The sequence below is a fragment of the Manacus vitellinus genome, unplaced genomic scaffold, assembly GCF_001715985.3.
Source record: "Manacus vitellinus isolate BGI_N305 unplaced genomic scaffold, ASM171598v3 scaffold_63_pilon, whole genome shotgun sequence".
NCBI lineage: Eukaryota > Metazoa > Chordata > Aves > Passeriformes > Pipridae > Manacus > Manacus vitellinus.
The window spans coordinates 1,505,028-1,520,458 of NW_021940711.1; the positions used below are offsets into that span (position 1 = coordinate 1,505,028).

General features: G+C 36.7%; 1 protein-coding gene across 1 annotated transcript in view; it reads right to left on the bottom strand.

The window, feature by feature from the left end:
- Window positions 1-15,431, bottom strand: part of LUZP2 (leucine zipper protein 2) — a 121,546-nt gene that overhangs the window by 44,009 nt on the left and 62,106 nt on the right. The window lies entirely within an intron of this gene.

The following is a 15,431-nucleotide window of genomic DNA, read 5'->3' on the forward strand; positions in this document are numbered from 1 at the left end:
TTCTGAGGATTGAAGTGACTTTTTTTGAGCCACCAACACTATTTCTTCATGAATCATTGCCCTATCCATGACTGTGAACTAACATTTTATGTCAGGCTCCCTCCTCTTGGGAAAGGGGAGGAAAGGAGTAAACTGAGCCATTTTTCAATGCTTCTGAAAAGTGTTTGCCCCCATTTAAGCTCAGTACAGCAACATCAGGCAGGATGCTTCATACCAGGTTCCTAAGTGTTATGAAAAAATAATAATAATAATAAAAAAAAGCTCTGAGTACAGTTTAAACTTCTTTGGTTCCTGAGAGTAAATAATACATATTTGCAAACCAAACATTTTCAGGAAAAAAAAAAAACAAACAAACCAAAACCCAAAGCACAATAAGTAATATTTTAGCAGAAAACTGAGGACGTTAAAGACCACCACAAAAAAAAGTTGAAGACATTTCTTGGTCCTTATAAATCAGCCCAATCTGTCAAGAGGACATAGGACATTCTTCCCCTAAGAACATCTGGGATAGGTGATCTGCCTGATCATCTTCTAATCAGTTCCTAGTTCTGACAGAAACATCACCTTTTCATTAATGAATATGGACTTGAGTGGGTATCTCAGTGATGCTTGGAGTCATGTCCTAAAATGGTTACAATTTCACATTGCAAAATAAATATTTTCTTAGCACTAAATTCTGGTATCCACAATTTTCTCTTTCCCCCAAATATGCCTACTAATTTGGACTGTGACTGGGAACTTGAGATAAGGGTAAGATAAGGAGAAGATAAGGAGAATAATGTACCCACAAGTGTGAAAGACTGGAATGCTGATGACTCAGACAGTCCAGGTGCAGGCTGATGATGAATACATTAAAAAAACCCATGGCAAGCAAAGGATATGAGTGAAAACTCCTCTACAAAGGCAGGGGGAGATAAATGATGTACAACAGCCCAGGAAAAAGCTTAACAAGGAAAGGAAAAGGCCAAGCATGTCAACTGTGTGCTCTTGAAGTGCAGGTTCTGGGGTGACAAGGAAACAGCAAAAATTAGCTAGTAAAGATTGAGAAAAAACAAAAAGTGCAATAACAGCACAAAAAAACTCATCTTTTCTTCAATATTGATCTGAACACTGAAATTACCTAACTGAATTTCAGAGATTTCAGGCTAAGCAAGTGTCAGACAACAGGTCTTACTGGGTTTGTGTTTTTCAACATTACATAAAATCCAAACAAGTCACACCCGAAAGGTTGTAACCACACTCACAGGTACTTTAAATACATAAACACTTGTTCATCTTCTCTCCCTTTCTTTGTTCTCCAGTCCTTCAATCCACAGAATTAAAACCTCATATGACTAACACGTTGCCTTTGGGCAAGCCCCAGCCTCCCCAGCACTCAGCAGCTCACCTTTACCTCACAGGCTCACAGAATGAGAGCTCTTGTCTTGCATCTCATCAAGATTTTCTTTATGAGTGCAGATCCAATACCCTCACAGTCACCCTCTCAAAGGGGTGCTATAGTCCTGACAGTTTTTGTATTTTATTGTCATGAAAGGGAAAGTATTAGAAATTTTTAACCCCTCTACAAAAGTCTTTCCACATTGCACAAAACAAACAAGCAAAACCATGCAAGACAGCCTAAGAGAGTACAAACAAAAATCTGTGCAGGATTAATTTTTCAGCTTTTTATCTTTTTTTTTTTTTTAATATTCAACCAAATTTTCTATTTCAATACCTATTAGATTTTTACTTGAAACTAAGCATTAATAGGTTTGGACAAGAAAGCAAATTTGACTGTCTGCAGATTTCACATTAATACCTGTACTGGAAAAGAAGGGATGTAAAAACGTAATTTATCCAATCCAATGATATCAAATAGAATATTGGTCTGTCAATCACAGGCAGGCAATCTAAGTAATGCATCTACCCAGCAAATTTAATAACTTTTATGCTCATATACTTTTCAGAACTATCATAGAGCTCTGGCCCTAGGTCATAGCAGGTGCACTGCTCATGAATGTTTCTTAAAGCCACAGCTGACTACATATGCTGTTTGAAAGTGGCATGTTTTTATCTGCAAAATGTATTTCAGTATTTCTGAATGCAGCTGGATTTTCAAAGAAGCAATCTTCTAATGAACTTACTGCTCAACAGCTGCATGTCTTATTACCCATAAATCTACTGGGTAATTACCCATAAATCTACTGATGGTAAACCTGTGTCATTCCAAATTTCCATCAGTTCAGGATTTAAATAGATACATTCATAGACTCATATTTCTGGCAAATATGAGTAACTATGCTTTGAAATACTAACAGCCATGGCATGACAGAATCACGACTGTAGATTAAATCTGCCAACCCAGGCAGATATGTGGTTCTATTCCCAATTATTATATTTAACACAACTAACATCATCTCATTTTAGTTTGTTTAAAAAGAACTGGTCCTAGCTGTTGTTCTTTGGAATAATTGATTAATCAACCAGAGAAATAAGGTATTTGGCAAGTAAGGAAAAGGGGAAAATAAGGTACAGGTCAACTGGCATCTTGATTAGGGGCTAGTGAAGAAAAACAGCCAACCAAGCTAAAATCACCCACAGTGCAGCAAAGGCATCTATCTCAGAGGTGATGCTGGTACCACAGCTTAACCAGATCAGAGAATTAGCAAACATTTGAGTGGTTCAGGGGTCTTTAATAAAAAGCTCAACAGATCAAAGTGATCAGTTTAACTGTTTTTCACTGTCATTTGTAAAGTACAAAGCCTCACTCCTGAGACTGTTAAAAAAGCCCCCAATAATAAACCCCAACCAAACAGAAATAAACAAAGGGAGCAGAAGCTAAATAATTACTTTAGGAATGACAAAATATTTATTTTCACAGGCTTAGGAAAAAAACCTCAACATTTCCTGAAGTTTTCTCCAAAACAAAAAGGCTGCTGCCCCTACAAAAGACACACATTTCTCCCCCTGAGCCACCCACCAAACAGCAATAGTCTCCTTTTAAGCAAATGGTCTGCAATTCTTTCAAAAAAAAAAAAAAAGATAGTTCTGCTTATAAACTTGCAAAGACTAAGAGTACTTCAGATTACAGTGTTGAGTGTCCTGTCTGGCTCCTACACTCACCTTTGCAAATAAAAGAGTTATGGCAAGAAAAACACAGAACACTGACTTCAAGTCAACCTTAACTGAAAGGAGCAAAGTAATATCCTTTGAGCTGTATAAAAAGTATATGTAATCAAACTTTAGAAGAAATATGAATTAAATAAAAAAATATACATCACTAACAATAATAGAAGAAAACCCCCAAAGATTATATTTTAATTTCTTTTGACACCTAAAGGACTACCTCTAAAGGAAAATCTTTTCCCAAAGAAAAAAAAAGTTGCCTGTTTAATGATTAGAAATGATTCAATTTAAATTACTGATTTCTACATTATTTATAGAGAAAAAACCACCATAACAACTGTGCAGTACTTTACAATTTTAAAGAATGCACAGCCACCATGCAAACTGATTGTTTCCTACCCTGTACTTACTCTGTGCAGAGGATGCAAGAGGCAGCAAGCAATGCAGTGCAAATAAGACTCCTGTAGATTGTGCACACATATTTCTTTCAAATATAAGTTGGAGCTTTTCCCAAATGACAAAAACAAAGAGCTGGCAACAACCACTGACAATCTGCACCGATGAAGAGAAAAAATATCAGCAGTGTGTTTTCCACCTGAGCAAGCACTTTGGTGAAATGCAGTGCTGTAACACTGCTTCCAGCTCAGCTGTGCCCGTTTCAGCAGGCAAACTGGATCTGCTTTTGCTTGGTGCAACAATGGAAAGCTCAAGAAATGTTGTCCTTTTTTCTCCTTTTGCAGCCACAGGTAAAAAAGGTTGCCTCTCACCCAGAAAAGGATGAAGTTTAAAATCATATGATCCAGTTCAGCGAGCCAGTTCTTGTGTGTTGTTGAAAAGACACTTAAAGGAGCTGCATGAAGCTTAAAAAACCAATAATTCAGATTCTGTAGAGTGTACCAAGGAGGCATATTATGTAGGTAGGGGAACTTTGCAGAAGTAACCAATGGAGAGCACTGAAACACTGCATCCTTGTGTCTTAATCAATTATTCCAAAGAACAACAACCAGGACCAGTTATTTTTAAACAAACTATCTGTCTGAGCAGTTCTGGCTTTGACCGGTTCTTTGGGACGTCATATTTACATTTTGGCTAAAAACAATGTGCTTTTCACAATCAATTTCCGTGCCACGTTTTATCTTCTTGTAAAATTAAGATAAGGTGACAGCATTGTAAAAAAGAACAAAAAACCCCAGAATTTTATAAAAAAAAAATTAGCTGATACCCCCATCCAGTGTTGCAGTGAATCCCTGTGGTGATTCAACAAGACAAATATAGGAAAGAAGCATTGGTAAACAGCAGGTTACACCTTTTACCCAAAACTAATCAGCTCCAGGATATGAATTTTATGCCTGGATGCTAATATTTCCTTGATGTAGTTAAGCTCGTTTTTGGCAGATGAAGGAGGATATCCTAACTCTCAGGTTCCAGATCTTTTCTCCTGAGACTCAAGTTCATCAGCATAAATTCTACAGTTTAATTGCTCAGTGCTTAGCATCATCCAAAGCAAACATGTAAAAGCTCGTGGCTGTAACACACAGCTGCACAGCAAGAAGAGATTTGTTTGGGGTTTTTTGTTTGTTTTTTTTTAAAAGCACAAACTATGCTATTGAGAATTCAGGGAGAGAAAAAGTCGTCCATTAAATCTAATCTGCCTACAGACTCCATGCAACAGGAAAAGAAAAAAAAAAGAAAATTAGAACACAGTAAAGCATTTGATTTAATACAGCCAATACATGGGAACTACCTCAGGAACTTAATGGGGTTCATCTGGCATCTACTCCTACTCATTCCTTTGGGCCAGTCTTGAGCCTCAGTGAGCCATCAAACAAGGCATCATCTCCCTTATCCTGCAAATTTTGTTTTATACTACTCTTATCACTATCTCCACTCCTCAGTACTTTTTTTTCTGTCCACACATATCATTTCAAATGGAAGGCAGTTCCTTATCAGCAACCCAAGAACTGGATGCTGTGAAAGATAGTCCTCCCACCTGCGTTCACCCCCACAGCAAACCATCCTTGTTTTCATCGCGATTTTTTCTACCCTCTTGCTTTGACCTTGAAACACGAGTGAACAACCAAAAAAAGAACACAGCAGGAAGTTGTTAATGGGTAACCTATTTCTTTATGAAGATGCTTCCATTTTTTGGCTTTTTATGGTGTCCAAGGATTTTTCTAAGCACCAAAAACTGCACAAATACCTTTTCATGCACAGCACCCAAAGCCACACCCAGGAAGTGGACCAGGCCCACCATTGCACAGCACACCCCATGCTCTTCCACTAAAATGTTATTTTAATGTGGAAGTAGAGCTGTCCTGGTGACCTGCCTCTCCCTGGCCTAAAATCCTTCATGTTTAAAGGTAATTGTCCTTGCAGAACACCAGCTATTGAAAAAATACCATCTAAATTAAGGATGTCAGGCTGATGCTATTTAAGAAAGACTAAATGGGTATATTGTCATAAATTCAGTACATAAACTGTACTTGAGATGACTGCTGAGTCTAATTTAGAAAATGTGCATTTTCTAGCTCAGTGGTAGCCTGAAGAACTTTAAGATCAAATTATCTCCTTCAGTAAATGAGCAAAACTCCACCGAAATAAACTGAGAAATAAGCTTACATAAGCACTAAAAAAATCTGCCACAGCAAGAATAATTTGAGAATGGCATGGGAAGACTTGAAGTTCTTATACAAAACCCAAGATAAACCAGCTCAGCAAGTCAATAACACAGAGAGAAAAGTTTTCTGGACACATCCAGAGAAACTGAGCCCTTACAGCTTTCAACGAACCATCTGCTGATAGTTTGGTACTTCTAAGCTATTTCTTAACACCACATCATATTCTTGTACACATATAAATATGCATCTGAATCTGTATGTAAGCAGTGGTTCTGATTTAAACATACACAAAAATACATATATACAAATACATGCACAAATACCTCGTACCTACAGGATTGAATTCATGTCCTGAAGTAGAATGACTATTCTGCATTTGAAAGAAGGTAATCACAATACATAAAAGACAACACAGCTCATGGATGAACCATACAAATCTGACATTATTTACAATTTTCTTTTTAATCTCTGCAGACCTTTCCTGAGTTCGTGGAACTTTGGGGTAAAATACTACTCAGATCCTTAATCACTAAGAAAATTGAGATTAGACAACACCCTCCAGAATACTTTAAGCAGCACCTGCTTGATTAGACCCTTAAAACTTCTCTTAGGAAACATCTATTTAACTCAGCATGTTTTAAACTGTTTACAAGACAAATCATTTAAAAAAAGGGAACAATCTGAGCATTACTGTCGTTGTTGTTTCCAAGTTTTTCAGTTGTAGAAATTGTGACATCAGCTTCTGAAGAACAGGAGATTCATTCTACAGAAGGGTTTAAACAGGTAAACGTGACAAATAGGCAAAATTACTGGGACAGGTATGGCAAAGCCACTTTTCAAGGCAGTGTAATGGAAACTGCATTTTTAAATTATAGCATAGCTATAAAACCAGCTTCGTTAAGATGAATAGAGCACTTAAATAACAACTAAACAAAATCAATTCAACTCACTGGAGTTATTATGCCTAAAACTAGTGACAAGTTGATTGATCTACCTAATCTTTCCTCCTCCAATAACGTCTGCAGCTAAACACAGATGAACAGTTTTTGAAAGGGTGTGTGGGAAAGAAATCTCCAGAACTAAGTAATTTAAAATATTTCAGGATAACAGAAAATTGGTGATTTGGGCCCAGAATAGCACAATTTCCACATTTAAGACTCAACATGAGGTTGACTAGACACTGAGGGTGAACTACTTCCTAACACTTGAGTAATATATAGTGAATTGCTGCAGTGGTTTCTTAGGAAGAGGCCAGTAAATTTCAGTGTTTTTTTTCCTACTGCACTGTGTAATCAATGTTTTCACATCTTTATGGCAAACAATTGCCTAAGCAAGGACATGATATTAATTAGAAATACATAAGGATTTAGGCTGAACAAATTTGAACATTCCTGTTAAGCAAACCCTCTGAATTTTTTTGCAAGGATAAAAATGTCTATATTTGAAAACATCCCAGGGTTTCAGGATGAAATAGTTGCAAAGTAGGTGAGAATCAATTCTTTTTGCTGTCACGAAAAAACAGCTTCATGTGCTTCTACTTCTTTTTGAACAACATGCTGAAGTCACATTGCAGCTGAACAGCTTACACAGCTTATTCTTTTTGGAATTATCTTTCCAAATATGGTATCCATTTTGATCAAATTACAACTGGAGGATAATTAGTCTCAGGAGAGGAGTATAATCTTTATAAAGTCACAGACTAGCAATCCTCAGTTGGAAAATGCCATATAAAGTTGACATTTTCCAGCTACGCCGCTTCTTGATTAAAATTCGTAAGTACAAAATAACAGCAGTCTAGTTAAAACCTCTGAAGGGTGAAAAAATACTTCTGAAAAGTTCTTTCTGCTCCCCTTGAACTTAGTAAATTAACACCTGCATCCAACAGCGTGATCAGAAAGAAAAGGCAAACACTCCAAGACTTTACCCTTGAAACCAATGGGTGTTTTGTATGGGGTAGCATAAGATGACCAGTTTTGCATTTTTCTTTTTGCTCTAAATTCTTATGACTGCCATGGAAATCTAGTTATAACCATGAGAGCCATGTCCTTGCCAACTGATCTAGTAGTCTCTGGTGAGCTCTGAGCCCAGGACAGGAACATTCCAGGTGCAACACAACTTTATCAAGCAGCTTTTTTACATTAATAAGCCATGTGTACTTTTATGTCACATACATCTTTATAAATTCTTATGCTATTAAGTACTGTGTGGTGTTATCAGAGGCAAAGAATATTCTAGCAGTGAATTTGGATTACCTGAGTTCCTCAAAGGCTATCCCTCTTTTTTGATACTAAGTGGCAAACATCAGTAATTAACAGCATTATTTGTAACGATAAAATCAACAGCTCATCTCCTCTTACTTTCTGAACCACAGAAATTTGCTTATTAAATGCCCTTTTATTATTTCATCTTAGCATAAACATCAGCAATGCTTATTTTGAAGTATTGATTTCCTTTTTTTTTAACCACATACACCACTGTTACTTCCTTTAGAGTGGGTCTCCCACTAGGCAATTTTAACATTTACAAGCAAACTTTTTCCACTTGTCTGAAGAACATGAATAAATCAGATCAGCATTTCTCTTTTCCAGTTTGGCAAAAATTCCCCCTAGCTCCAGGAGAAGTTTTTCATTAATTATAAAATTTCATCTACGCCTCGAGTTCCCTGGGGCTTGGCTTTGAGCCACCTCACCCCCGAGATCTGAAATGCTGGAAAACACTGATTTGGATAACACTTAACATTCACAAAACTCTCTGTGCAAGTTCAAAGATCTAAGATTTTAATTAGGTTTCAGGCTGCCCCTGTTGCCTGGTGACGCTGCAATAGATGTCCTTGAGAGCTGGGTGTGCAAAGGAGAAAATACAGCTCTTTTTAAACTTTGCTGCTCAAGGTAGTCTCTTATACTTCATGTTTTGTTGCCTTTTTGAAACGAGATGTAGCAAAGGAACTACGAGGACTTTCTATTCTTAACCCTTCATTTCAACCATGCTGGTTAAACTTTTAGCTCGGTGGGTCAGAGCACACAGTGCACAGGAAACAAAATGACAACTCAATAACAAATAACAGCTGAAGAAGACTAAGCCTTGGGGATAAAAAAGTCTATTATACAGATTTGAAACTAGATGAATAAGAGAGAAAAAAAAAATCCCATTTGGAATTTCGGACTTAATGAAGAAGGATGTCAGAAATAAGAATTTATAAGTTTTCTGGGCAGAAGAGGAAAATGGCTGATTACTAATGAACACTGCTATGTTTTTCAGCATTGCAGATAACAGACATATATATTATTGGGAAAAATCCAAGCAGTCACGTTTTCTAAACATTGTGGTTAAGTACCAGATAAAAAGAGAGCCCTAGTAAGTGTAGATTTAACTTTTAATCCTCTCAGTTGTTAAGGATACATTTTTACCTAAACATTCTTATTGGAACATCTCCTTCACTTTCTACTTGAACTACTTTCTAGTAGTTAATGAATGTGAATCTTTCACCCCTGCTCCTAAATGTAAAAAATGAATGAAGAATCAAAAAATATAGTGGTCCCTAGGAGAGTGGGGTCCAGACATAACAGGTCCATTACATTCCCATAACTGATGCTCTGATTCTGATTCTCACTCAACAGCCAAGTGAGAAAACGTGTCCTATGCTCTCGTGTCTCCAAGGTCAGGAAAACAAAGCTTATAAAAATAGAACTTATTCTATTCACTGCAGTTGCTACAGTATCACTACAAATATATCTCACTGACAATGGTGATGCAGTAGGATTTATTTTCTGAATGATCTCAGATACTGTCCCCTAAGAGCCATTTCCAACTGGCTGAATTGCATTTCTGCTCTTTCCTTATCATATTCAGTAAGAAAAAGTCATAGAAGAATATTAAGCAAATAATTTTTTAAAATAGGACTTTATTTTACTTCAAAAGAAGATGTAATCAATCAATAAACAATACTGAACTCAAAGCCCTTCAGCAGAACATATCTGCAGCTGCTCCTGCACCCTTCCTGCTCCTTCTCCCTCCCCTGGGCAGTGCCCCTGTCTCTGACACTTGTGGAAGTTTCTGGAATTGTAGAACCAATGCAGCACCCAAGGAAGGCACAGGATTTTACCCAGTTTTCTTCTCAAGGAGGTAGGATTTTATACTCAGGAGAAAAAAAAGTTAGTTTTATCTGCAGAGTACGAAGACCAAAGAACTACAGTGTCCTCCTTTATAGAACAGAATCAGTCTACAGTCTCAAAACCTTAGAATTTAATTTCTGCTTCACTAAGGGACTTTTCTTGTTTTCTGTCCCCACTATAATTCAATGCAATTCAATTGAATTCATCCTGCAGGGCATGAAATTCCCAATACATCAGGTGAGACTTTGTGCTGCTGTGACTTTATCCTTTGCTAGTGCAGCTAAGCACAGAGAGATTGGAGAAAATTCTGGTGTAGGATGATTTACTTGACACTAAAGCCATAACCACAATTTATATAAGAATAGAGCAGAAGTATTGTTTACAAGGTTGTGATTTAAAACTGTGCTTCTTAGAAAAAAAAACCAACAACACATATTACTGAGAGCTACAGCAGTTAGTAACTAATTTTCCATTGCTGGTATACTTTGTATTGCCTGTACTACTATACATCTTCTGTATAATTCATGTTTTTGAAAGTTCTGTCACAGTCTAAACAGCAAAAGAATATACTGCCTTGTATAAAACACTGCATCAACTCTATAAATGCATGTGATTGTTGTAAATCCATATATTAACACACCTTAATGTAGGTATTCACAGAAAGATTATAAAATGCTTTGCTCAAATATGACAAGCCAGTCCTTATCTAATAAAACCTAATTAAATGGCTTAAATAAGAGCAATTTTATACACATTTCTAAGTCTAATGTAAGACTGCTACAACGTTCATGTCAAAACCTGAATAACAATTCTCTACTGCTCAGCAGAGAAGAGGTGGCTTTTATAGGTGTACCAGCAGGAAATTCATAACAAACTAAGAAAATGCACTGCACACTTCAGTGTAGAAAAACCATTCATTTTAGAAATTAATCCATATGTACATGCAGATTCAGAGCTGCACCAAAACAATCAGTTCTGAATGCCAAATGGCAACTGTGAAGGCTCACGATTTTTCTGACACAAACAAGGGTTAACAGAGCATCCTGCTTCAGCTTTATTTTTAGAGCACTTTTGGCATAATTTCCTGCATAGAAGTGAGTTTCTCGTTCTGTGTCAGCCCATCTCCAGTGGTTAAAATTGTCAAAGTGGCTCTTTTATACGTGTTCTAATTTACTCCACATTTTTGCCAAGCTTCTCAGCTCCACCTGTGCTTCTGCATTTCAGACTTCTGGGTTTCTTTGGCAATAATAGAAGCCTCTCAAAATAACAGCATTACCTATTTACATGCCAACCCTTTATTAGACTACATTAACACAATCCACACAATATTACAGCTGCAAGTCTGACAGATATTTTCTCGTATTTGCAGGAAGTACTCAGAGACCTCTAAAAAAGGGAGGATTTTTAGCCACATAATCAGCATTCTCTCTATCTGGCACTTTTTTACCACAGACTATATTTGTTGTCGACTTTCTTTTCCCCCCAAAGCCTTGAATAGCCTGAAAATTGCCTTTCTGTGCAAAGTCCTCTCCTCACACATCACAGCTGCTGCATTCAGCTGGAATGTCATCTATTCATACCTCCAAATGGCAAAGCTGAATGGCAGTAGGGCATGTGCTGAAAGAACAGGACTAAACAGGGAATGATTTTTACAGGAAGAGAGAGCCTGAGATTGCAAAATTCACGATTTGGCAGCAAAAACTGAGGGTGAATGCAATATTTGAAAGAACAAGAGCAGCTATTCTGCTTTCATTCTCTGTCTCTATATATCTGTATGCAGATAGCACTTCCAAAAATTACATATAAAATGCTATCAATTACTTGAATGTATAGCGTGTCCAACCTAACAAACCAGATTTTTAAAAGCAATGTGATTGGAGGGAGGACTTACATAACATATTTCCTCAAAATTGTATCTTAATTTCAGTCTAATTTCAGAAAAACTGATGTTAGTTCTTGCTTTTAGGGAACTGGTAAACATGGTACAGGAGTCTGACAGAAAGCCATTAGTTAGTATAGCTTTTGGTTCCTTTTCCACACTGTAGCTGATGCACAGGGCTAAGCAATGCTCTAAAATCAAATTTCTCTCAAGACAAGTTTAGCTGACAGAGCCAAGAACAAAATACTGGAGCTTCTGATTTCCAGGGCATGCTAGGACTACACACATATATCTTTAATCACAATTACTACTCTTTTTTTCTTCCTAAAATAAGTGTAGAATAAACAGCACCCACAATCTTTTCCTACAGCTCTCAGAACATCTTGAAAGATGTCATCATTAAAAAAATATATTTCAAATAATTTGATTAAATTAGGAAAAAACCCAACCCAACCCAACCCAGAAGCAGGACACTAGTGTAGGCTCTTCCAGTACTTATCTACCAGAATGTGTTTGCACAGGGTAGTAATAAAAGAATCATCTGAATACGAGCATCATCAAGTTCTTGCACTGAACTTTTCCCTACCTTTTATAATTTTTTAACTACATATAATTGCAGTTGTTAACCATGTAGGTGTGCAAAACCCCTGTGTCTTGGGAAGGGGGGCATTTTGGTGGGTGCAGGGGCTGGTGTGGAGGAAAAAGACCTTTATCACCTCTCATGCAATTCTGAGAACCTGGAAGCCCAAATCTTTATTGTACTTTTTTTTTTTTACTACACCTCATTTCCTCTTTGCTACACACAATATGAAGTCTCTTTCCCTCGGTTATGTCTTTGTTATTAAGCTCCTCCTGATAGATTTAATCCTTTTATTCCCACATCAAATTTGAAACATTTGTAGAATGTACTGGAAAGCTCCAGAGTTCCATTTAAAGTATCTGGACATTAATTCACTGTTTCTCTAGGGATGAGTGTGGCCTTTTTCCTCTCCCAAGTAAAACATCCCCACACTTTATTTTTTATAATTTTAATAACTAAAAAAGATGAGTGATACAAATCAGATGGATTTCTTTGTGGCTTGGATTTTTTTTTTTTTTTGTAATTCCAGGAACATTTCATCGATAGTTAAATCCCAGGTAATTTGGATATATGGAGGAAAAAGGAGAATCAGGTGAGCTAGACTAGGACACACATCACTGAAGGCCTTGGTACACTGGAAATTTGTATTATTTGCTTGATGTGTTCTACTTCCCCTCTAAACAAGTATCTAAATTTTAATCATTGCTCTACCTCTAAGACTAATTACAGTTTTTCAGTGTGCTATTTCTTTTTTTTTTTTTTAAATTTTGAGAAGCTTTAATCACAGATGCCCCAAATAATATTTATGCAGGACTCCAGAAACTATTCCTTCAGTGACTCACAAAATTACTGTCCATCTTCTCTGCTGTTTTGTAGTCAAAGTACTTCCTTAAAAACTCAGACAGAAATCCCAACCGGGTGTGCCAGGAGATACATATCAAAAGCACACTTTAAATATTTATGATCTGATAGATGTCACCATTCAGTTTGCATTTTTACTTAAAAGGAAAATTTTATCCTGTTACAGTTCCTATATTAAAAGGTTTATACTTTACTTTTATGTAGTTTTACACATTTTCCCTTTGTTTATCTATTCTTTAAGGACTTTTCAAGATATTAAAGGGAAGTAATAATCTCTTTCATTCTTCATACAGCCCAGAGATCCCAACCAGACTGAGGCATTTAGCACCAGACATTTGCAACGTGACTGGAAGAAGCTACACAGTGAAATGGCTGCAGCCAGCCCTGCAGCCCCCAAGACAAAACATTATTCTGCTTTTTTTCTCCAGGTTTTTTTTTTCCTCAAGGGTTTCCCTGGGCTGAGTTCAAGAGGAAGTAGTGTTTGCAACTGCTGATGAAGTGCAGTAACAGGTACCACTGTGGCAGAAGAGTAAACCACACAGAAACCCATCACACAGACATTCAATCTCCTGAAAGGGAGAGAAATAAATAAGAGATGATGTAGAAATAGAGAGATGTATGAATGAGGGGAACAGTAAAAAACAGTCAAATGACCAAAAAAAAAAATACAAAGTGCCTAGAAGCTGCTAAAAAAATGCTATATTAGAAGCTCATAAAACCTTGGTCGACTCTACAAAACTAAGAAGGGAACAACTCAGAGTTTAGAAAAACTTGCTGAAGGGAGAAGAACAGAAAATGACATAAAAAAACTTTAAACTGTGAAGTGAGAGGGAATTTGATAGCGTAAAGAGTTGTGGAGGTATCCAATATCCAAGACAGATTTACAGAAATTAATGGACAGTGGGTTCATAAAACTGACACATCTGTGGGTATCCAAGACAACATATTTATGTTTTGAGTGGAAGGACTGTTGAGCATTTTATTTTCCCTTCTTTTTTTCAGGCAGTGATAGAGATGTTTAGTCACTCTGCAGACTGCCCCACAGCTGGAAACATAAAATTGTAGGTATGCAAGCTGAATGTTAATCTGAAAGGCCCCATGACAGGTCTGAAATGCTTGCAACATCAGTACATCCACTTTACTCAGCTCCTGCAACTTCAGACAGGAGGATATCAGGAATTAAAATGCTGGTGAAACACTCTACCTTTAAATTGAGAAACAAATACTTTTTGGTGCCAAAAAGAAAGATTCCTTTCAAGGCAGATTTTCCAAAATGTCCTACAAACACAGTAAATACTACAGAAGTCTCCTGACCTACCTAAGCAAATCATTATCAGTCAGACAGCTTGAATTTATTTATGTCCTTCCGTGCAATAAGAGACAAGATTGTTTTAGGGCTGGTCAATAGGATGAGATTGATATGATTTATTATAATTAACAGGCTCAGTTGCAAAGCATCCAGGGTACACAGGTGGGAAAAGAGAGCAAGTTTCCTGGCTGAAACTAGGACACTGTTGTGACTTAAAAAGGAATGTTCACATTTTTGAGATTGACCATATATATACACTCTCACAGACCAAAGACATCAGTGATCACAGGTGAAATAACAGCTTTAAGGATGTCAAGTTTTCACACATATAAAACTCAGAAGAAAAGCAAGAGAACTGAACAAAACAGACAAAGGCAAGAGAACAAGAATAAAATTAAAAATAACATTTTCAAGTGCAAAGAGCTTCACAAAATGAAGTAATGGAAAGGGTAACTACACCCTGATTTAGGCAAGTTGTTTGCAGAGAAAAAGATAAGGAGGAAAAAGTAATATGATGCTGCCCAAATGTTTCTATTCCAAGACCAAATTTCAAACTAAATTCAGTTTAATACCAATAAAAATTAAATAAATCACGTTTTATATTTTATCTGGAATTTTGAAATCAATCTGGCATTAATATTCATGGCTCACAAAGCTTAAGAAAACATTTTAAGAATGTGAGGGGTTTTAAAATTTTATTAAGAATCTCAGTTCTGAGCTTGTATTTCCTTTCTCCTCCTTTTGCCGTTTCTTTTTAAATCAGGTAATAACAATGTGAACAAAGTTTCACTCTGTATCAATAACCTACAGAACTGTTTCCCCTCTGAAAAAGCAGCAAGAGTTCCAGAGGTGTGTTATCAAACCAAGCACCCGTAGCAAGGAGTCAACAGTTCCATTCAATAAAATACTATTTCTGAATACACAGGGTCATTTTTGCTTTGCTATTTAGAGCAATTCACCCGTGCTT